We start from the raw sequence: 23,084 nt of genomic DNA, 5'->3' as shown, positions 1-23,084 counted from the left end.
TAAAGCGTGATTTGAATGTTCAGAGTAGCAGATAATGGTTAACTGTTTTTAAAAACAGGTCAAAAGTTGCTGCTTTCCCCCTGGGGTTTTTTGAGACACGTTCTTTTGTCTTCCAGCAGTTGAGAAAATAACCCCCCAAATTAGTCATTTTGGTTAATTTGGAGATCCCCTCTAGTTAATCAATTCCATAGGGAAGAAAAGTTTTTCATGTGTCAATTACCATTGCTTTTTTTTTTCCTTTTTTTTTAGGTGAACATGTTTGTGGAAGGATTCCATGATGCTATTCTTCTTTATGCTCTAGCTTTACAGGAAGTCCTGAAGTTTGGTTTCAGTAAGAAAGATGGGGAAAAAATTGTTCAGCAAACACGAAACAGAACATATGAAGGTAAGTGTTAATATGGAATTCCAGCTTTCAGATTCAAAAAACCACAGGTCTTCGTTGTGTGCAGAGCAAGGACCTGTGCCTATTCCACTCCTAAATAAGAGGCAAATAGCCATATGAAACCATGTACCTCTTTAAGGCTGGCTCACATACCTCACCAGTCTGACTTTTTTTTGCACCAACCCTTGAAGTCTTATTCAGCTCAAAAAACTCCTAACAATTTAATGGCCCTCACTGATGTTGTAAAGAAATACCAATAATTTTCTCAGGCTCCTGCTTTGTTTTTGAAAAGATTACAGCTGCTCGCTTTACTCATGTGCATCTATCAGCTCTAAGATTGCCTCATTTTTTCCATTTGATTTTTTTCTCTTAAAAGCCTGGGAATGGATAGAAGCAAGCAGGTGCCAGCTTTTTTTTGGTTTGTTTCTTGATGGGGCTCCTTTGGGCCCTGGAATTTTTTCCCCCCCAGCCTCTGTTCAGGAGCTGTGTGTGTTATCTCAGAGGCAGCAGCTTCAGCACTGTGCCTTTCTGTGCCTAATCCTGTGGGTTGCAATTCTGCAGTGCAACTGGCACTTGTATGTCACCCTGCTGATGCAAAGTAGTGCAAGTGCTTTCACCAGGTAGGGATGGTAATAAAGAAACTGAGGGTTATTGGATTCATCTGTCATCTCTTAGAGTATTCCCATCCATCTCTTTAAAATATTCCCATCTACTATAATACTCCAATTTTTTGGTGTAGGATTGGCAAGATTTCCTATGGAAATGCCTAAGAGAAGGAAACATTTCCCCTAGATAAGAAGCGAATTATTAATTTGAATGTGTAAGAAAAAACACAGTGGCCAGGTTCTCTGCTCTAAGAACACACCGGACATAGCAGAGGAAAGCGAAAAGGACAGCAGCTCCAAACCTCTTCTGTTCTCAGATTGTGGCCTGAACACAAGGAAAAAGGGTCCCCAGGGCAGCTTAAGGCAAGCCAGAGATTGCTTTAAATTATGCTGGTTGCAGTCATCCCATAAGGAGCCTTGCACCAGCTGGAGATTGTGCTTGATGTCCCACTACCTTCTTCCGCATCCGTGGCTTCCCAAAACACACTGTTTTAACAGAGGGAATCTGGTGTCTAAGGATTTGCCTCACTCTTTGGTTATCCTGTGTATGAACAGATGCCCCAGCACAGCCTATCTGGGTTTTCTGTACTCCTACTTCTCTGCTCCAGGAAGCCACCAGCTGGTGTGCCCATGCAAGTCTTTTATAGTACCATGTGCTCCATGCAGGTTACATGGTTGATTCTCACACCTTTCTTGTAAAACCAACCAGGAGGAAAAAATGTTCTTTCCCCTCTTGTGAAAACCAGTTTGTTGTTGCTGGCTGACCTGTCACAGCTATTCTGAAAATGTAGCTGTCAAGTTGAGCTGTAAGGGTGCAGCTGAAAAGGTCAAAATGCCATCTAAGTCATATGCCATCTCCTCCTTGTGGCACTACTTTGCTGTACATAATTTACAAGGATGAAACTGATTTTGAAAGAGGCCTTTAACTTGTGTCTGGCAAGCCAGTCCTTTTAGGAAAACCGCATCCCTTTGTTCTACCTGTAAGACCTCTGAAGTGGATGCAGCATGACAGATTACAGTCCATGCACACACCCACCAGGCTCTACGGTAGGACTGAAGCTTTAGAATTCACTTGAACTTTTGCAGGCCTCGATGAAGAGAACTCCAGTTTCATTAATGACATTAATTTAACTGCTGACATCTAGATATCTGATTGCCTGGGTGCCTCATTTTACAACCTGCTCTGAATAGGTGACCCATCAGAACTCCAGTGAGATGAGGATGCTGTTTCCTGCAGTGTTCACAATCTGCCAGCCACAACTGCACAGGCAATATCATGCACTTAGGAAAGCATAAGGCTGAGGTGATCAAAGGATTTCTTAATGCTTGGGTTGTTAGAGACACCCTGATATGACTGCAGGGAACATTTTGTGGAGAATATTTTCTATTCATTGGCATTTCCTCTGAAAAGTAGCAAAAATTTCTGTGTGTAAGTATCTAACATTATATAACAAAAAGAGAGTGGTTAAAATCCTTCCACCCTCATCCAAACACAGCTCTTCATTAAGGTTGTTTCAAAATTTCCTAAATATGTTTCATAAGGAAGACCATTGCAGGAAATGTTGACGTTTCAAACTCTTTGTTTTCATTCAGATGGAAGAGTTAAAAATTAGTCTTTCCCATTAAAAATATCCCATAGGAATTCTGAGTTTCAGCAAATTTCAGTACCTACTTCCAAAAATTGAGTTTTGTTTTTCTTAGGCCAGGAAGGTGTCTGTTCCAATTAACACCTCCTGTCAGATCCAGAATCCAAATTGTCATGTAGGCAAGGATGTTGCAGCTCTTCATAGTGGCCTCTTCCAGGGCTTTCACAGCCAATTGGTTGTACCCATTCTATTTTCCTGTAGTAATCAAACTTGCATTGTTTGATTACTGTATTGCTGCACCAAAACATAGATGTTTAACAGTAATGATGACCACTACATTTTGAAGATCACAGTAGGTTTAAACATTCCTGACGTCACGAAAGGGGAACAAAGACAAGATAAATGTAGGTGTGTTAATCTGTTGCATGTTTACTATCATTAGGTGTGTTGAGGGCAATTTATACTCTGGCTGAATATCTGACCTCTCTCTTCTGATTTATGGTCAGAGAATCTGATTCTCTACTGCTTTGTGTCTGGTTTAGTCATGTAGTTTGTGTAATGTGGATGTAAAATGATGCCTCTTTGACTTGCCTTGGTGTAAATGGCTACATTTGGTGTCAGGTGGTGGAGGATCACATTTGAGAATATCTGAGGTGATAAAGCATATCAGCAAAGTCTCGCAGTTTCTTCATCATAAGGTTAGATCTTCATTGGACTAAATTGGTATTGTATGATCGATTTAAAAAATCTGTTTGACTTATACTGCAGGATGTTGGAGCCATGCTCTTTGTAGACAAGGGCATACATTGAAAGAACAGGTTCAGACTGAATACAAGGAAGTGCTTTTTCACCAACAGTTGCCCCAGAGAGGTTATGCAGTTTCCATCCTTGGAGCTTTTCAAGACCGGATAAAGCCCTGAGCATCCTCCTCTTCTGACCTCCTGGCTGGCCCTGCTCTGAGCAGAGGGTTGGACTAAAGACCTCCTGAAGTCCCTTTAAACTTGAGTTATCCTATGAGTCTATGAGTCCCGGTTTCCCTAAAGTTTCCTAGACCTTGTAAAGGATGGAAGTGAACTGGAGGTCTAAAAATACAAACCAAACAGCACCATGTTATGCAGTTAATCCTATGTACCTTTACAGGACTTAGTGCATATGTAATGCACATGGTGCCTCTTGTCCACACCCCCTCCAGTATCCCGTCAGATGGAAACATCACTGGACTGGCTGTATGGGTGCCCTGACCGCATCCTCTGCAGCACACGAGACGGACTGTCCTTACTGAGGCATCGTTAGGTATTTTAGGGTTAGGCTTTCTGTAAATAACTCACATTAAGTATATTTGTGCTTTATTTTTGCATGCTGGCTTTCCAGATTAGATTTTTCTCACGTATTCCCCAACCAGTCTCACACATTTGATATTTAAAAAGGAGAAATGTTAAGAATTCAGGAATGCAGACACTGAGATGAAATTACAATTTCTTTTGGAATGCCAACAAAAATGCTGGGAGACTGATGAGATTTCCTGTCATATCGGTCTGTAAAAACCTGTCCACTGTTTTCTTGTTTTGCTTGGAAAGGCTCAGTATTCTAACTAATTAATTTTCTAATTCCTCACATGCCATTCTTTAGGCATTGCAGGGCAGGTGTCCATCGATGCCAATGGAGACAGATATGGGGATTTCTCTGTGATTGGAATGACAGACCCAGAGGCAGGCACACAGGAGGTAAGGAAACAAACACCATTGCAGTTGTCAACTCACGAGTTAGCTAGTGTAAGGTAACATTGTATCATCTGTTGACTTGGTAGGCACCTGTTTAGTTAATCTACACATTTAAAGGGTATTGCTTAATCCTGTCAATCTGGGGCCCAAATCCTTTCTGCAAAAAAATTATCTTGAAGTAGTTATTCTAAATTTTTTTCTAACTTTCTTAATTTGCTCTTTAACAGTACCAGTCTTTCTTCACATGATACTAGAGACTTCAAAATCTAAAGGATGAAATCTCACATGCTAGCTAAGCACTGATAAATTCTGAATGTGAGAAAATACTGTTTAAAATGAGTAAGGACTTTTTATTGACTGGCAAGAACAAAGATTAATCTTATAGTAACAAGGATGCTTGAGTTACCCTGATGTATAAACACAGTGAGCACAGGTATTTTACTCTTACCCCATGGTCAGCCACAGGCAGGCGTGTAGACCTTGCCTCACCTTGTTTATCAGGCAGTAAGACCTGAGCACCTTGTTTTCAATGATTAAGACATGTTTTAATCAGAGGGCTCAATGTACACCACGTGCGCTATTCCACTGGACATAGCAGGAGTGGAAGCAGCCAGACTGTGAAAAACAGTCTATGAGAAATAGCACCAGCTGCACATAGTGAATAGCATGACTGGGTTGCGTTTATTAATACATACATAGCCCAAACTGCAGCTGCAGCACACAGCTTCTGTTAGTTGCAAAGTCAGCATCAGCCCAAGCTTTGCTGGCCTCCGCTATTTCATCAAGCTCAAACATAAAGCAGCAGTAATCTGAGCTGGACATTTGCATGTGTGGATTTGAATCTGGTGATACTGTTCTTGTCAGCGGTGCGGCAGAGACAGACTCAAGAAGCCTTTTTAAATGAATAAGGATGTCTAGTGTGTTTTGGTGTGCAAAAGTGACTGAAAAACTCCAGCAGTAAACTGGAGACACTCCCACGGGTAGGAGTAATCATTAATTGAAGCTAGGAGTACAAATTGGTTGGTATAACTTTGGTTTGAACAACTTGTATCTCTTCTGTTTGTTCAGTCCATTAGCTTTTTATCTCGTTTATCAAGTCAATCCCCCTCTCCTAGCCTTCCTTCCATTGCTCATTCACTTGCAATTTAAATATCTTTTATTTCTTTGATGTTACATTTCTCCTTTTAACACGTTGCTCATTTTAATTTCCTTCTGCTTTTTTTATGATACATACAAATATACATGCTATTAACGTCTTTTACATGGGATTACTTATTACTTGTGTCTGCTACATTCGTTTCTACCCTCATGCCTCACTTTAAAAACATTGTTTCTTTGATGCCTTGTTTTATTCATTTTGCTGATTTCTTCCATGTCCTTATGAGAATGTTTCACAGCTGAACTGAGCCAGATGAATGGGTGTTTGGGCAGAGCTGTTCTCCCAGGTCCATTCACAGAGTTTAAAGCTAGAAGAAAACACCAGATTACCTACTCTGACCTCTGCTGTATTACAGGCAGGCAGGTTTCTTTCCTTTGCATGTGACTAAAGCTCATGTAGTAACAGGCATTTGTTTTTTCATTTGGAGATACTGAAGAACAGGGACTGCCTTGCTTACTCCCTCAATGTTTGTTCCACTGTTTAACCACTCTTGCTCTTTAAAAATTTATGTTCTACTTCTGATCTGAATCCGTTCGGTCCCTGCTCATAGCTATTTATTCTTCTGAAGTCATTCGGTATGCTTTCATATTTAGTAAGCCCTGCTGGTAGAGGACTCTCCCACTCCTGTTTGGTAAATTAAACAGTCTCTTAATGAATAGTCTGCTTCCTGCAAATGGTCTCTGAGGTTTTTTTCCCTCTACTTTTTCCAGTTTACTGAATTTGCCTTTATTTTTGAACAAATGTTTTAAAAAGTATTTCTTCTAAGGATTTATCTCCCAGTTGCAAAACTGGGAGAAAAATTAGCTCCTTTACTTAGTGTGAAATCTACCTTGGTGTATCTAACCAGGGCAATTGTTATCTATCTTTCAACTCTTTCCCTTCAAAATGAAGTTTAGGTGAAAGATTTGAACAGGCTACCAATGTCTTGAATTCTAAACCCAGTGTATAAGTACATGTTTCTTATCCATGGTGGGACAAATATGTCTTTGATATGCTTGTGCCATCACTTCTGACCACTTCAGTGTCATGATATTTGGCCTTTATTACTGTACATAGATTTTGTTTTGGAACTATTTTCAGATGAGTGACCTACTACTGTTAGCGCAATTTAGTCCTGCAACTTTGCAGTAGATCCAACATATGTTATCTTGAATAAAGCCTGGATTAACTGTTGAGACAGGACTGAAATTCTAAAGTATCTTGATGAATTGGTCTGAAATAATACTCCATGCTACCAGAATAATAAGCATGAAAGGTCCTTTCTGTGTAAATAGCAACAACTACAGAAATACAAGGTGGAGAATGACAGGCTCTGTCGTAGTTCTTCAGAAGATTTGAAGAATTTAGCTGAACATGATCAAGTACCTCCAGATCCTTGCAAAATAGAAAAGTCCAGCCTGGAGTGTGTAGTCAGGAGCCTCAGCACACAAGGTACTTGAAATGATACATTCACTTAGCTGGGTGACAGTCCTGAGCACTCAACCCACTACAGAGCAATTGCAGAAAGCCAGGGGAGAGCAGGAGGAATATTCAGAGGGCTAAAAAAACTTGTGTGAACTGGATTTATATAGAAGAGAAGCCTGAGGGCAGACCAGATAAGAGACTGTGAAGATGTCAAAGGATGTTTCAGAAAGGAAGATTCTCTGCATCCACTGGCAGTTGGATAAGTAGTGATGGATAATTGCAAGAAGGGAGATACAGGTTACATGTTAGGGAAAACCACTTGACAGTAATGATAGCTAAGTTCCAGAGTAATTGCCTACAGGAATTGTCAAGTCTTCATCTTTGGAGGCTTTTAAGAACAGGTTAGATAAACATCTGTCAGGAATGCTTTTGTTCATCTGATCCTTTCCTGGGGCACGGCATGCACTACATAACCTCCCACAGACCCCTTCAGCCCTGTTCTCTGTGATTCAACATCCTGCCACAGGAGTCCAAGTGAGTGATGCCGCTCTTCTGTTTGTTTTACTTCCCTAAGTTGATAGGAAAATCTTTTCATTCCTTTCTTTTTTTGCATAGGTGATTGGGGACTACTACGGAAAGCAGGGGCGTTTTGAAATTCGATCAAATGTGAAATATCCTTGGAATCACGGCAGGCTGCGACTAGATGAAAGCCGAGTTTCAGAGCACACAAACAATACACCATGTAAATCATGTAAGTTTAGTGACTTAATGCTTCTGCCCAGGCTGTCAGAGAGAGGAATCCATGTGGTGATGCAATGTAACGGGTCATATTAAATTGCTTAGCACAGTTGTCCAGCTGAGACATCATGACTATGTGTCTCTGCTGACTGTTTGGGAAGTTAAGGTCTGGCAGCCCTGGGTAGTACGTGATCTGAATCACTTCCCTGAACTTAAACATACAGTAATCATGATGCACAGCCCAGGGCCCTGGAGGCTTTAGGACTTTCCAGGGGTTAAAAGGTAAAATCTCTTTAAGCCAGAAGGAAGGATTTAACTGAAATCCCAAACAGAGAATAATCATATTGATAATTAGCAGCTGGGGAGGCCAGTGCTGATGGGAGCAGTGTTCTCCCCTCCCAGTGCAGAATGATTTTCAGTGCTATGAGATGGCACTGCAAGGGGCCCAGTAGGCTGAGAAGTGAAGTCAGTTGAATGGGGCAACACCTGTGAATGCAGCAGGCTGGGACTACGCCCCACAGAGAAGGTGTCCTCGTTTTCCAGCATACTGACTTTGCAGACCATGTTGTAGTGAGCAGGACATTGCAAGGAGATAAGGGCAGGAAGATGTGGGTGCCTCAGTGGCAAAAGGTGGTCTTAACTTTTCACAGGAAACAAAAGGTATCTGCAGCCTGATAATTCTTCAATCCCTGAAAAACCTGTGTTACAGCACATGCTGTAGATACTGTTTCCAGGCCATACCCTCTATGATCAGCATGGTGTGTAGCTAGGCACTTTCTTTCCACACATCCTGATGTACAGACTAAATCCCCTCAAAGGGTCAAGGGTAAATGAAGAAGAGGGAACAGTTTGATTTCCTTAATGTTTCTCTGTTCCTTTCCACAAACCCAGGTAGGCATGGAAAAGGGAGCAGGCTGCATGCACATGAAAATGCTGTTGTTCTTTAGCTGTCCTGCACTTTGCAGAGTGATGGTCCCTACTTGGGCTCCCCTTCAGCCACTGTGTCCCTGCTCTGCCTCTGTTGAGATTTGGAGCAAGGTAAAGCCCATAGGGCTTTAACTTGCAACAGTATACGTTCAGGAAAAAAAAAATTGAGGAGCTGTTGGATAATCATACAGTCATTTCAATAAACCTGAGTGATAGAGGGTTATGATGCTAAACCAGGTGAAATGAGTTTGTTTCTGTTATAATGGCTCAGGGCATATTCAGTGCTGATTCCTATTATGTGCGTCATTGTAATCCCAGACTGTTGTTGTGATTCAGACCAAGCTGTTTTTTAACAACATTCCTGTGTATCGTATCTCTAGAATTGTGTCTTTCTGACATGATCTTGGGGGCTTTTTTAACCCCAAGGAAAGCAAGGACAAAAAATAAACTGGAACTAAGGAGTGGATTCCCATGGATTTCTGAGCTCTGAAATGCTTTAGTTATTACATGATGTTGGTCACTCATTTCCTAGTTGTGTATGTTTTCCAGTATGTGAATGCAAATAGTTCTCAATATGAACCCTGACTGTTTATTTTTCCCCTTTTCAAGCAGGTGGTCTAGGAGAATCAGCAGTTACAGGAATAGTTGTGGGTGCCTTGTTCGGAGCAGGATTGCTAATGGCTTTTTACTTTTTCAGGTTAGTCCAATTCCTTGAAGTTATAAACTCTTTACTTGTCATCCAAACCTCTCAGCTCCTGGCAGCACATCCTTGATGGGAGGCAGAGAGGCACCATCATCATCTGTGGTAACATTCCCACCAAAGACAGTGAACACACTTTGGTTGTCCTTTTCTGTATATCCAAATAATTTTATTGATTCAGGGCCTCATCCTGTAACCACTTAGATCTCTGAGTAATTCCAGTAAGTTCCAGTCATTCACGGTTGCTTTAGTAAAGTGCCCTGGCCTTGAAAGCCTTCTTTGGTACTCCTTGCCAGCACAATCGTGCAGGCCGTGATCGTGCAATAGATTTGTATCGCTTGCCTGCTACCATGCCTATTTTTTAAGTATTGAGTGGAATTGTACTGGAAGCTAGAAGGAGATTTCTGTTTTGGTATAAGAAAGCATTTGGATTTCAAAGTTGTGCATTTAACTTAGTAAGCTGAGGTCAGTGCAGGGTGATCAGTGTTTTATTCCTTTAAGTCGAATAATTCTTACACTGCTAGTCAGCAAATCTAAAGTCTTGACAGTTGATTCTACACTGACAGAATAAATTAGTTATACATGTTCAGCATCTTATATATACTATAATTTATCCCCTTATGCAATGGAAGAGAAAGGCAGATAGGAGAATAGAATTAACCTCTGCATATAAGAATCAAATAATTCTATCCAATAAAAATACATGTTTATAAAAAAAAGTTAACAAAATGAAACAAGCAAAAACTGCTTCAATTCACCAGCATTCTTCCAGGGTTTCAAAAGATCCCAGAACCAGGATTATTCATCAGGTGCTTACAACTGAAATTCTGCAGGGTGATTTTATTCTTGCATGTGTTTGGTGCTTATATAATATGTTGTTTGGGTTTGAGCCAAGTTGAGTTAGCTGGGACTGATTAAAGACTGTCTTTAAAAGAAAAAAGAAAGTACAAATCTGTCTTGATATTGTATGTCATCAGAGGTTCTTGCATCTTTTATACATTCTCAATCTGAGATGATAATTTTTAGGTGTGTTTTTTAGCATTGCTGGTATTGGGAGGGAGTTAGTATGTGAGGACAAGAAATGAGGCAAAAGACATGCTGAGCTGGTATAAAACTATGCAAAGCATCATTGTAGGAACAGGACTTAGACTCTTAGTCATCTGGCACAAAGATTTGGATTGGAAGTCCATGTGAGCAAAGGTGAGTGTCTGTAAAACCAGGTGTACAGACCTGAGCTCAACACCCAGTCTTTGTATTTATGGTCAGAGGGGAGAAATGAGCACTTTTTCTGGTGTAGGTCATGTCATCCTCATGTAAAAGCTAAACCAGGTCAGAAGAATGCCTCTTAAAAATGCCTGTTTCTCTCCTTCAACTAAAGGAACCGTGGGTACTCTGTCAGGTGGATCTGCATGTTGGAGACATCTGAAAACATATGGGTGAATTTCACCCTGAGCACCTGATTGCACTCACTCAAAGCAGGAACAGGGACAACCCTCTAATTCCACTATTAGAGCAAACGTGATATATAACATGTCAGGATGTATGGGTCAGATTTTCAGAAACTGTGGGTCGGGCAATCGTGTGCCTGGAAGTAATTTGTACCTGCAGCTTCTGTACCTTTAAAACTGTATATGTGCCTTTGGATTACATCTAATTTGGATCTGTTATTACCACAAATCAGCATGCAAAGAGAGTTTTGAGAGTGCATGTAAACCATTAAAAGATCTGGGTAGTAGTTCTGATACTTCCCTTTGAAAGGATTTAAACTCAAAGAGCTACTTTCTAAAATGTGGACCTGTCCTTGTGCATGAGCTCCTACTGTGCATGCTCTGACCTGTGGAAGGACTTGACATGAAAATACATAAAAGAAGTAAATAACATAGGTTTTTTAAGTTATTTTGGAGCCTACTGATACATACATAAATGTCTAGGGAATCTTCAGAACTTGTAAGTTGTTCCCACTTTCTATTGAGCCATGTTACCCAAATTAAAACCTTGGTGTTTTGAAAATCATTCTTCCACGGCTACATATGTAGCTCTGACTCCTGCTACACATGTAAGTGGAGCAGAGTTTCCTTGGCATACAAGCTTTTTGTCATGCATCTGCACAAGCAGTACTGTATGCACATGGGGCTGGACTAACGCCCTTCTGAAAAATTGGTCCTGAAACTGAGTAGAAGCATAAATGCGTAAAATATAAATGTGAATCTTCTTAACAATTTTGGGGGGGAGATTTGGGTACTAAAGGCAAAACTGAAAGGCAGTCAGAGGGCTTGTTTGACGTATAAAGTAACATAACAGAATTCTTCAAAAGGCCCTAGAGGAAGACACACAGGAAAAACTGTGTCTAACACATAAGCAATTGTATTTATTTCTTATCTATCCTCTACATCCCTCTTCTTAATTCATCATACTACCTCCTCTGACTCTACAAACATAGTAGCTTTCTCAGAGGGAGATGGGAGAATTACTTAGTTAATATATAGTTTTGGTGAGAAACGCCGCTGAATAAAGAGCCAGATCTGTTGTTTGAACTCTGTAAAAGTGCCCCCCCACCCCATATACTGGAAAAAAATTTGGCTTTGATCAATATAAAGCAATGATCTGACACAGTTCACATGACACTTCACAAAAACTTCCTAATCACTTAGATCAGAAATTTTCAAAGAAGCAAACGTCTGTGTCTTGGTGCTTTGAGACTTCTGTGTAGAAATTAGCAGGCATTCTTGAGCCTGGGTAAAATGTTTCAAGGCAAACTACTTTAATCTTTGATGAGGGTTTCACATTATGCCACATTTCATTTTTCAGCTTGCACCCAGCTGTCCCCTACAGGCATTCTTTATAAGGGAAGTCCTGTTATCCTATAGCTGGAGAAGGATTTCTCACTCTGTTCCTCTCCTTTCATGCAGAAAGAAATACAGAATAACTATTGAGAGACGAACTCGACAGGAGGACTGTAACATGGGGAAACATCGGCAGTTACGTGAAGACTCCATTAGATCTCATTTTTCTGCTGCATAAAGAAGAAGAAGAAAAAGAATCCCATTCTTCCTAGGGAAAAAAAAGAATTAGGGAAAAGGACACAACCAAAGACATCAGTGTAAAAACAAGAGGCTCTTGAAGAACTCACTCTTTTAAGCAGTAATTTTGTCTTAATTTCTTTCAGAAGCTCAGGAATGATTTACTAATCACATTATGCCACATGGCCTTTCATCTCATGAAAAAAGAAAATGATGCAGTTTGATGTTATAGGATGTACTTAATATGTAAAGACAGTACTTCTTAAGGCATCTTTCAAGGGCAGCGGATCTGGGTTTAGTTGATGGGGAATGCCTCATTCGGTTCCCTTTTTTTTTTTTTTTTTAGCTCCTACCACCTCCTTCCTTAATTGCATCTCACCCATGGATATCAAATGTGGTTTCACAGGCACACAGGTGCTGGTTGCTGTCAAAAGGAAAAAAAGGATTCATTTGGGGTATGATCCTGCATCACTGAATCGTTGCCATTGATTACAGGGGATACAAGATTGGGCGTATGGAATTTAGTTCTGGGAGGGAACTGGCACTTGGGTGTAATTAGCTCCACTGAGAAAGTCAGGCAGGTGGAAACACACACAAACCGTTCTTTCCTTGTGTGTGTAGTATTACAATCAAAAGCACTGATTCTCCCTCTTAGGTGCTGGGAGTTTGGGAAAAATGCCGGTGAAGAATGAGGAATTTCACTGGTGTGAAATAATGAGAGAGAAGACAGTCAGGCTTCCAGAGAGGACTGGCTAATTCCTCAGTCTTATGTGTGTCTTATCATGCTCTTTTCTCTCCACTGCCATGACTTTTCAGAGAGGCAAATATAGAAAAAATAATAGAAAAATGTAGAGCCTGCTCCTGTTCCCAGTGAAGTCAATGGCAAAATCCCATTAACTTCAGTGAGCACAGGACTTCATCCAAAACTGTAAATATGAAAGTGTTTGTATAGCTGAGGCAATTCAAAAGGGGATCTTTTTTTTGTGTAAAAATGATATTCCATGCTACCATTTTATTTTAGGATATTTTTTATCTTGTATTTTTCTATTAAAGTATCTATTTTTGCTTTGCTAGGTTTAAAAATTAATGGAGAGGATGTTTTGAAGACATATTTTTTATGATAGGAGTAACATGCAGGGAAAGTCAACAGCTGTAAATATGTTTTAGAACCGGTATTAGGGGAGGAGAAGTGACTTTATGGGTAGTAACAGGCTTTTTGCCCCACTTCCTTCTCCAGGCATGTGCAACATTCAAATAGTTATTTAAACAACATAATGCAGTTATTGAATTGTCTTTGTGGTAATGGCGCTGATCCTGAAAATAACGAACTTTTCACATGTTAAATAGTCCTGCCTTAGTTGGTGAGACTAACTATTCATGTGTGTACAATTAAACATGCAAGGAACTACCTTCAGGAATTGGGGTGGTAAAACACTACTCTAGGGCTGACTTTAATCCTGCTGCCATCAGTTCCCTGGGACTTTTGCCATTGATTTTACCAGGAGCAAAACTGAATCTGCGTTGAATTAGCTACTGACAAGTTATTTTATACTAGACAAAGGAGAACTCTGTGCTTTCTAGTCAACAAATGGAAATGAACAGTATCTATTATAAATGTGGTGAAGAAGACCCACAAAAATATTGTCTGGGGGAAAACCCAGCTATGACTATGGTTCTAGTGTGTGAAATCTTTTGGTTTATCCTATTCTGATTTCTAAGCAGAACTTTCTGGTCTCAGTAGTCATAGTCAGACTTGAAAGTTAATCTCAAAACTGGCACTGAAGCCTGTGTTCTACAAAACTTCTAGGCCCTGAGAAGCCAGAGTGCCAGTTCAGAGAAGCCGTTTTGGGGTAGCTGGAAGTGGATGAGGGGCTCTGTCTTCTTTCTGCTGCCTTTTATTTGTTGATGGGGAAATACCACATGGAGTATTTCCTTGGACGTTTTTTTTTTTCTTATGTTTCACTTGTTTCTTAGCATATGCAGGGTGTCATCACCTGCTTTTGTGGAATATTGTCCAATATCCCGGGCAACCAGAGGGCAGGGCTTCCTGACTGTCAGGGCAGCTTCAGTATAGGTGGTGAATGTAGACTAGGTATATTTGGTGTCTTTAAGACTCACTGTAACAGCTGTTGTTCACACAGTATATTTCCATCATCCTGTTTCCCAGTCTTGGCCTGTATGACTTCTGCAAAGGTGCCTTAGCCAAAGTAATACTGCTGTCAATGGACAGTTTTCTGAAGTAGCCTCCTTATCTCATGGGCACCAGCGAAGAATGTAGGCTAGAGCAGCATTCATACTGCTGTGGGGCTGGGGAGAAGCAAAGACTTCCTGATTGGTTTTTGGAATTTTTTTCAAGCAGTTGAGTTTGTCTAGCCCCTGGGCATGCTTAAGGTTTGGGTTTGTTTAAATGATTTCCAAGGGAGTTTTGATCTACTTCTTGTTTTGCAAATATACCTTTTAGTATTTTTACTTTCTTTTATCCATTTGACTACTTTGCCACAGATAAAAGGAAGGAAAAGTTTTAAATATGTGGAGAAAAGAGGGTATGATGTGAAGCATAAACTTTTTTCAAAATAATGTTTGTGATGACTTGCCTTGCAGTATGAACTAGTACTCGAACAGTCACTAGTTAGGGAGGAAGACAGTAGTGCAGATCTGCATTTTTCCTGTGCTACGCACACTCAGGTCAGACCAGAAAATCTGAGCCAGGAGATCTGGCTGGGACGATGAATTGTTAAGACAGCTTTTTTATTGCATAATCTTCCTATAACTAAACAGATGAAGAAAAAAAAAAAAGTATAGCAGTATAGTGAAAGGTCACTTTTTAATTAAAAAGGTAAGAATTCTGATCTCTAGTTTTATGTAGGGTTTTTAATCATCACCTCAGGAAGTGTTTTTATGAGATGTCTGTTGGTGGGATGCTGATGGAAGCCTAGCCAGAACTTTACATCCCAGCACCTCCCAAGAAAGGTGAACCTTTCTTGCACATTAGAACATGTTAGATCAATGGGCTTTAATCTTTCTAAATTTGTGCAGACCTACCTGTGCATTTTTCCCATTGAAGTGTGGAGATCATTTAAGACATTTCACATAAGTAGATTCCTGTATAGCATAAATAAACTTGCTCTTCTTAGCTGCCTTTCACAGGCCTGTTGCTAATAGTTCCCAGGTCTTCTATGGACCATAGATCAAAAACTACTTTGAGTTTAGATTATTCAGCAGAGATATTCTTTACCAGCTAATGCACTTTTCCTTTCTGGTTCATCTGCATTAGCTCAATGCCACAATGTTTACGCTTCAAACTCTGTAAGGGAATGTCTAATCAAAATAATAATAATTGATTCTCAAAAGAGTTTTCAAAACCTGCATTTTTGGCTTCAACAAATTGCCCATATTACAAACATACGTCTGTATTACAGAGCAGCACAAGGAGGGCCTTGACTCCGCTCAGCACTTTAGAACACACTTAAAATATGCTCAACTTCAGCTTCTAAGTGCTTTGCTCACTTGGGACCAAAAGGTATGATCTGGGCCATGGCTGAACCAAAGGGAATCTTGCCATGTGTTTGAATTGGGGCATTGCTAAATCTTACAGTTGTGCCTGTTAAATTGGAATTGAACTAGTGGCTTCATACTTTTTGTTTGTCAAAGTTTGGCAAATTCTGCTAATTTAGCATTTTTTTTAAATTACCAAATATTGGTTACCTTGATAGCTGATTCACCTCAGAATCCTCTTCTTGAGGATTCTATGGACAAATTACCTGACTTCCACGCTCTTATCTTCAGCGCATAGACTTCCACACTGCACATTGACAAAGATGAAGCAAAACTGTCAATAGTACCTGTGATTTAGTATGCTGAGACCCACAACTTCAGAGTCAGATGGCTAGATGCTTTATCTTGGGCCATTGGTAGTTCTGGAAGTTTTGTTTATAGACAGTTTGTGTGTCCTGGGTTGTCTGTGACTGCCACCATCACCAGTTAATTACCAGTTCCTTCTGTGATGTGCTTCACTGAATACCAAACCCAGCTAAGTTCTGAGAACATTTAGTCATTGCTAAAACTTTTGATTGGGAGTGCTGTGCACCTTGCAAGATTGTGGCCGGAATTCAGTTCATTAAAGAGTTATATTAATTCACTTCTCAAAATAAATTTTATTAATCTATTTTCAGTTTGGTTTTAAGAAATGCTTTATTACATTATTGAAAATATTATTGTTTTTTAATGGAGAATTACTAAGGTGTAGCTAATGCTTTGAAAACATTTGTGCTGGACAAAGTAAGAGTGTGCTCCCTGACAGCATGTTTTACTGGGAGGCTCATCTCTGATTCTTTTTTTTTGGCTTGGAGGTGCAATCACACACTCATTAAGCCAACAAAAAAACCCTCTCACTGATTCAGTGGAAGTAAACTCAGACCCTTAATGTAGTGTCTCCAGGCTTTAAACTCAGCATCTTGAAGCAGTTCAGAGTGAATTTCTCAGCTTTGCAGTAGAACAGGCTGCATCAGCCTTAGCTGACCTTGGCTCCAATGCTTTTTTCACCTCATGAATGCCATAATGCTCCTGGAAAGCCAAGAATAGACATCAAAGACAGGAAGCTAATAGTCCTGGTCATAAATTTCTTTGGCAATTCAGTCCACCTTTTCCGGAGCTCAAGACAGTTCCACATCCTTCACTACCCTCCGCTGTGCTTCAGAGTAGCAATATAGCTGTTCTGTTTCTTTAAATAAAGCAGTTGAGGTTATTTTTCCTCATTTTCTCCCAGGGCAGAGTGAACACTCTTGAAGTCCCCATTTTTTTCATGCTCTTTTCTCTAGTTTCGGAAGTACTTTGAAAAGAGACAGACAGCCATTTTCCATCATTTAGTCAGAAATGCTCCCTCTTCGCTGAGAGGTGGCTTTTCCATAATTTCAGCCATTGTTCGTTGCTGCCGTGCTGCTCAGCTGCCAGCACACCTCGTGTTGGCCCATGGCCACATCAGCTGTTACCAGAAGATCTAGACCCAGAATTGTCTGATGTTGCCTGTCTTTTAACCAAGCAAAGTTGAAAAATTGGGTTGACCAAAAACTTTCTGAAGTTTAATCTGAATTTTGCAGCTGGCATCCTTTCCTGTTAAAAACACCCAAGGCTGGCACCGTAAACTGTGGTTGTAGAAGCAGTCCCATTAAAGCTAAAGTGAGTACTGGGCACCACTAGGCTCACAGAAAATGCACCACTCCAGGCATGGTGCGATGATGTCAGGTGATGTCAGCCAGTCTTTTTTTTTTTACCCTAATTGTTGTTGGTATAAAATGATGTCAAATCTAGTGACCACTCTCCCCAAAGTAGGGCATATGGGAACAGAAATCTAAGTTTCTAATGGTACATTACCTTTTCTGTCAGTCAGCAACATGCCCTAGTAACTTGTCTCACAACAGTGAGCAATCAACAAATTTCAGCAAAGTGCATGTTTTGTAGGAGGCAGTTTTAGCCCTTTTTAGAAACAAAGAAATACAAAAGTTACTCTTTGGAATATATTTTTAAGGACATGCTAGAAAAAGTTTCGCCTTCAGATGTGTTGTGTGTGTCTCCTCTCCTTTCCTCCCCCCCTTTCTTTCTTGCTGTTGAAAGCACAAAAGGATTTGTGTGTGTGTGAAACCTTTCAAGTGGAGGAATGGAAGTGTTTGCACTGTGCATATCCCTGCTTAGAGGCAGAAATGAATTCAGATGGCTTGAGGCCTGTATTTTTTCCATTCTTGGATACCTTTTAATGTCTGAGCTCTGAGACTGATGGAAAATGATTGCTGAAATTAAAACAAATAGCTGTTTGTGGGACACCTCAGACCTGGCTGTCTGCAGGGGTCAGCAAGCTGTGCAGCAGACTTTGATAAGTGTCTTTTCTGTTCTAGAGAATGATGGGAAGCCTAAGCACTGTGGTTTGCCCCAGTGAAGCCTTAAGCCTGGCATAAATGCAGCTCTCCCTTTATCTCACGCATAGAGGAAGAAAGGATAAACGTTAATATTGGTGTTTTTATGAGGTTACTGCTGGTTTTGATCAAGAAGGTAATAGTGCCATGGCTTTGAGGCTTTCTTGGGCTAGTGTTTAATTATGTCCAGTGTATCATTACATAGACTGTTTTATTATGCTATTACTTCTTCCAGAATTTACCTTTCAGAATGACTCCTGACATACACCGAATTTACAGCATACAAAACTAGCTTTCGAAGGGAGAGGCTTAGAGGTCATTCAAAATCTCTCACTAACCACTGAGTTAACATTCTGCATCAAAGGCAAAATATTCTAAATAACCTGACACTGTTTGTATGTTAAGCTATAGTACTTCAGAAATCTTATGTGGATTCATTAGGTGTTAAATCTTTGAAAGGTTAAAATCCACTCTGTGTGAACAGTTGCTTGGTGTTTCTGTCATGTGAATGTTTCTGGAGGACACTTGAGCAAGCAAAGAAAATGTACCAAAAAGGTTATTTAAAAAAATAATCTTGTTTTAATGGTTTCTTTTGTAATCTCAACTGGTATGCACAGGGAACACAGAGTTCTCCCCCCAAACTACAAGCAGAGGTTTTGCTAATGTTACACTAAGCTGTCAGCAGACATAATGAGCACAGCTATGTTGGTTCATACTTGGGGATGATCTGGACTTCTCTTTCTTTGTGAATTGCGTATGCAGTGTGAGAGAGGAATGAAGCCACCACTGGAAAGACAGTACACAGTTAATAATCAGTGGTCATTTATCTTGGTGCCATGTGAGATGATAAATGTTTCCTCCCATATTTAATATCTCCCTGATGCAGGTTTGTGGCAGGTGTTGTGATGACTTCTGCAGCGTAGGGTTCAAGAGATGAAAAGAACTGTTGAGAATATAGGGAAAATATCTGTGCAGTTGAGTTAGGTAGAGAGAAGAGGGAAAATGCTCAGGGATTGATTATGCTCCCTTGATGATACTATTGACTGTATGGAGGATGGTATCAAGCTCTTTCTGCACAGTACACTGTCTTTCTTGTTCAATATCTACTTTCTTAGAGACTCAGCAGAAAGCTTATTCACCTTTTAAATCTCACATAGCCCCCGTACCTAAAATTTAAACAGGATTTAAGTAGTGCATAGGACCTGCTCATGGTCTACCATGCCCTTAGATTGGGTATTTACCTAGTAACAATGTAGTCTTTACTGTGCAGGTCTAAAAGTGCTGAGAAGACCTGGGTAGAGTGGCAGGATGAAGGCAATGGGTAGAATTTGCTGTGTTTCTTGTGCATAGGGTGTAATTATCACAAAACTAAGAGGACTCAGGATAGACACTGTGGATGTTAACTTTGTCCCCTTTTTTCGGTGATACTGTTTATTATTAATGTAAAAATACTGGACAACAGAGAAACCTAGTACCAGTCTAGTAGAAAACAAATGGAAAGCTGCACAGTATATTGTACTGATGTAAGTAGAACTATCTGCATATAATGTGATTTTATTTATTGGTTTTTTTTGTGTAGAGGAGAGTGTGTATTCATGACTGTGGATATAACCTTTGTTTATTTGTGTAATGTATTTTATTTCTTTTACGACTTGGTCATTTAAAATATCCTCATTCATTGGTGTCCTTTGACTTTTTATTCTGTGCATTTTCTTTCACACATTTTAAAAATGCAAGAATATCACATTAACCTAAATTGTAACAAAATGTTTTCATTAAAGACATAGAAATATGTTATCGCCTGTTTCTGTGGTGTCTTTTGTCACCTGTTTACTACATTCTTGGTCTGTTTCATATAGAGGGTACTATCAGATGGTATGGAACTAATGACAGGAGGGTTCTTCTGGGTCTAAGATACCATATAAACCCCTGATTTCAATGATGACTAGCAACTGATTAAATCAGGAATCAATCTAACCTTTCTTTGGGAAGAAAATTCCACCTGGTATTTGAAGGTCTGGGAAAGGTTTTAATCAGTATAAACAAACTTTGGATATTTTTCATTTTATTCTCAGTCCTCCAGAAATGCAATTAAATAGGAGCCAAATTATTTAAATATGTTGGAACCTTAACTAGTAAGCATTAATTTTTGTAGCTTGCAGAGAGGCAAACTTACACATTTTACTAAGCTACAAGTTCATTTCTTTGCAGCGATCTTATCAAATTGGGGGAATTTAATTCTGTTTCTTTCCTGTGCTATTAAATACAGTCTTCAAATTATCCTGTTTTGTCTAGCCTTCTGCTTTCTGTATGCATGTGTCTGTTGTAGCAACGTTGCCAAATTTAAGATTTGTGCTTTAAAGTATGCCAGACCTTTATAATCTAAAATACCTTGGAAATGAGTGTGAGGAAGAAGTGTCTGATCACCCTCGTATCAAAACTACAAGTACCAAGAATTCACTGGAGAGTTGATAGAGAGGTGGAAACATCTTCTGGGTTAACTATGGACCTAAAATCTTTCTGCAGGAAAGAAAAAAACAAAGAGTAAAAATACAGGCTTGGAGAAGCCTGTTTGGTTAGGGGAGGGTTGAACTACTTTCCTAGCTGCAATGCCTTTCACTGGTAAATCTCTAAACATATCACTACATTTAATTAACTCAATACTCCCAACAAGGAGATTAATACTACCAGTTTGTACAGCTGATGAAAGGTGCAAAGAGATTAACTTTCTGAAATTGTAGAAGATATTCCCCTTATATGTTAGAATTGAGAATTTTAAATGTGCCTCCTCAGAGATACACTTCCAGTTGTATGCATATTGTACAGATAGAAGTCACTGTTTCTCCTGCTTTTGCTTGATGTTTATGCTCTTATGTCTTCATCCCATTGCAAACAGGAATTCTCTGGAAGTAACTAGCGATTTCCCAGTATTTCTGTACAAAGCATTGTAGAAAAAATTGTACAAGTAGTGTTTTATGTTCCTGATAACTACAGTGTAGTTTAAAGGTGTTTTGTGATATTTTCAAAAGTGCACATTTTACATGACTCATCTCCAGTCTCTTCTAGCAATTTAAGATTCTAGTCAGGATAAACTAAAGTTTAGTTTACTAATCTTTACTAATATTCTAAGTTTGCTAGAACTGAGATCAGTAATGATCCATTTATTGCTGCTATATTGTAAGGATACATCATCAAGAAAGACAGCAGGAGAAACTTTTGTCATGCCTTTATTGACAGCAATGGAAAAAAATCTCATCAGCTTCAATAAAATAAAGTTTTCACTCAGGCTTGGGAATATGGCATGAGAGATTATTGACTGAATTTGTGTTCAGTATATGACCCTCAGGATATTGGTGCATGTCCAACATGTCATTACCTTCACAGTGGCAGGAATTCCTTCCGCTGTCACTAGATTCCTTTTCTTTCTTAATAAGCTTAATAGCTTATCCTTCAAAATTAATCCTTGAGATATGTATGATGAATTATGTACATGTATACATACATCAATATTTATGAAACAGTTCATCCAAATGTGTTGGGTATCTTTTTGTCAGAGAATATCAGCCAGTCTGACAGGTAAAAATTTTATTTGGTGAAATTACTTACAGCACTTGATCTTCAGTGGTAGCAACTTTTGGATATCATTCTAGATATCCTGTAACCTAGCTGGACACATTTTTGTGGCTTTCTTAGGAAACTATTTCTTGAGGAACATTCATCACATTTCTGAAAAATTATGGTGGCATTTGAGCCAAATCTTGGTCTTGAACCTTAGCCAATGTTTTCTTGAGTTGAAAGAGCACTGCCAATAAAAAGTAATTGTACAACTGACAGAACCTCTTTTATTGCCTCCTAGGAATAACCATAATTTACAGTCTGTAATGCCAAAAAGGGTCTCCCTGTGTATATATGCTACTCTTCGTAAATTTTCCTGAGTCATCTTAGGGTTGGTTTGATGGTCTTCAGTCCTCTGCCTCAAAAAAAAAAAAAAAAAAAAAAAAATCCTATTTCCCTTTCTAGAAGTAATTACTCTGTCCAGCTATTTGTTCTGGCAGTGCAGTGGTTTATTATCAGTGTCTGGTACTTCTTGACACAACTTACACAATAAACCCCTGCTTTCAAATTTTAGATAAATGTATATATACTTTAGAAACTAGCTGATGGCAAGAATTGTAACCGTGGATTTATGTTTGTCCAGGACAAGGGGAGATGGGAAGCTCATGTCTATGGAAGCCCTGTCCTTTTCCTATCTATTTTTCAACAGTACCAAAGCAGACAATTACCCCAGCCTACTCTATTCCTAGTACTCACTATGTGAACAACCACCAAAGATCAACTACCACTGTTCTGTCTGAGCCAGCAAGCTTCACAGCTGGTTATTTCTCCTTCCATCTCCCTTTTGGGGTCTAGCAGGCTAATAGGATGTTTAAACCATAGAAAACATGCAGAAGCAGTGCTTGTGCCTCTTCCTCCTACCTTTTGTCTAGTGTCAGAGTAGTAGTGGTGTGACGAGGAAAACCAATGTCCTGGATTTGGATCAGGGATAGAACTGCAGTTTTTCTGCCTCCTAAGAGAATAATCTAAACATGAATGCTATTTGTGAACCAGTGTCTTGCTGAACTCATTTACTATTGTATATAAAATGAAAATGCCTCAAGTAAAGGCATTTAAAAATAATTTTCCTGTAATCTAAATGCCTGCACTACCAGACTACAGCAGGCATTTCTCACTTCTTTCTTCTCTTGCTGCAGCTGAACAATTTTTCTATTGTTGCTTAGCCTTCAAAGGGAAAGAGTGAGAGGACAGGCTATGCACTATAGCACAGGGGCCATTCTGACAGCAACATGGATTTGTGGATTTAAATCCCTCTTCAAACTGAACAGAACAGAAGAAAGATACAATCTGGGGCTTGTTATAGCTCTGGTAAAGAGTATTT

This window comes from Pelecanus crispus, chromosome Z (genome assembly GCF_030463565.1).
Source record: "Pelecanus crispus isolate bPelCri1 chromosome Z, bPelCri1.pri, whole genome shotgun sequence".
Classification (NCBI taxonomy): Eukaryota; Metazoa; Chordata; class Aves; order Pelecaniformes; family Pelecanidae; genus Pelecanus; species Pelecanus crispus.
The sequence above is the reverse complement of the archived record's forward strand: the minus strand, read 5'-3'. Positions refer to the sequence as shown.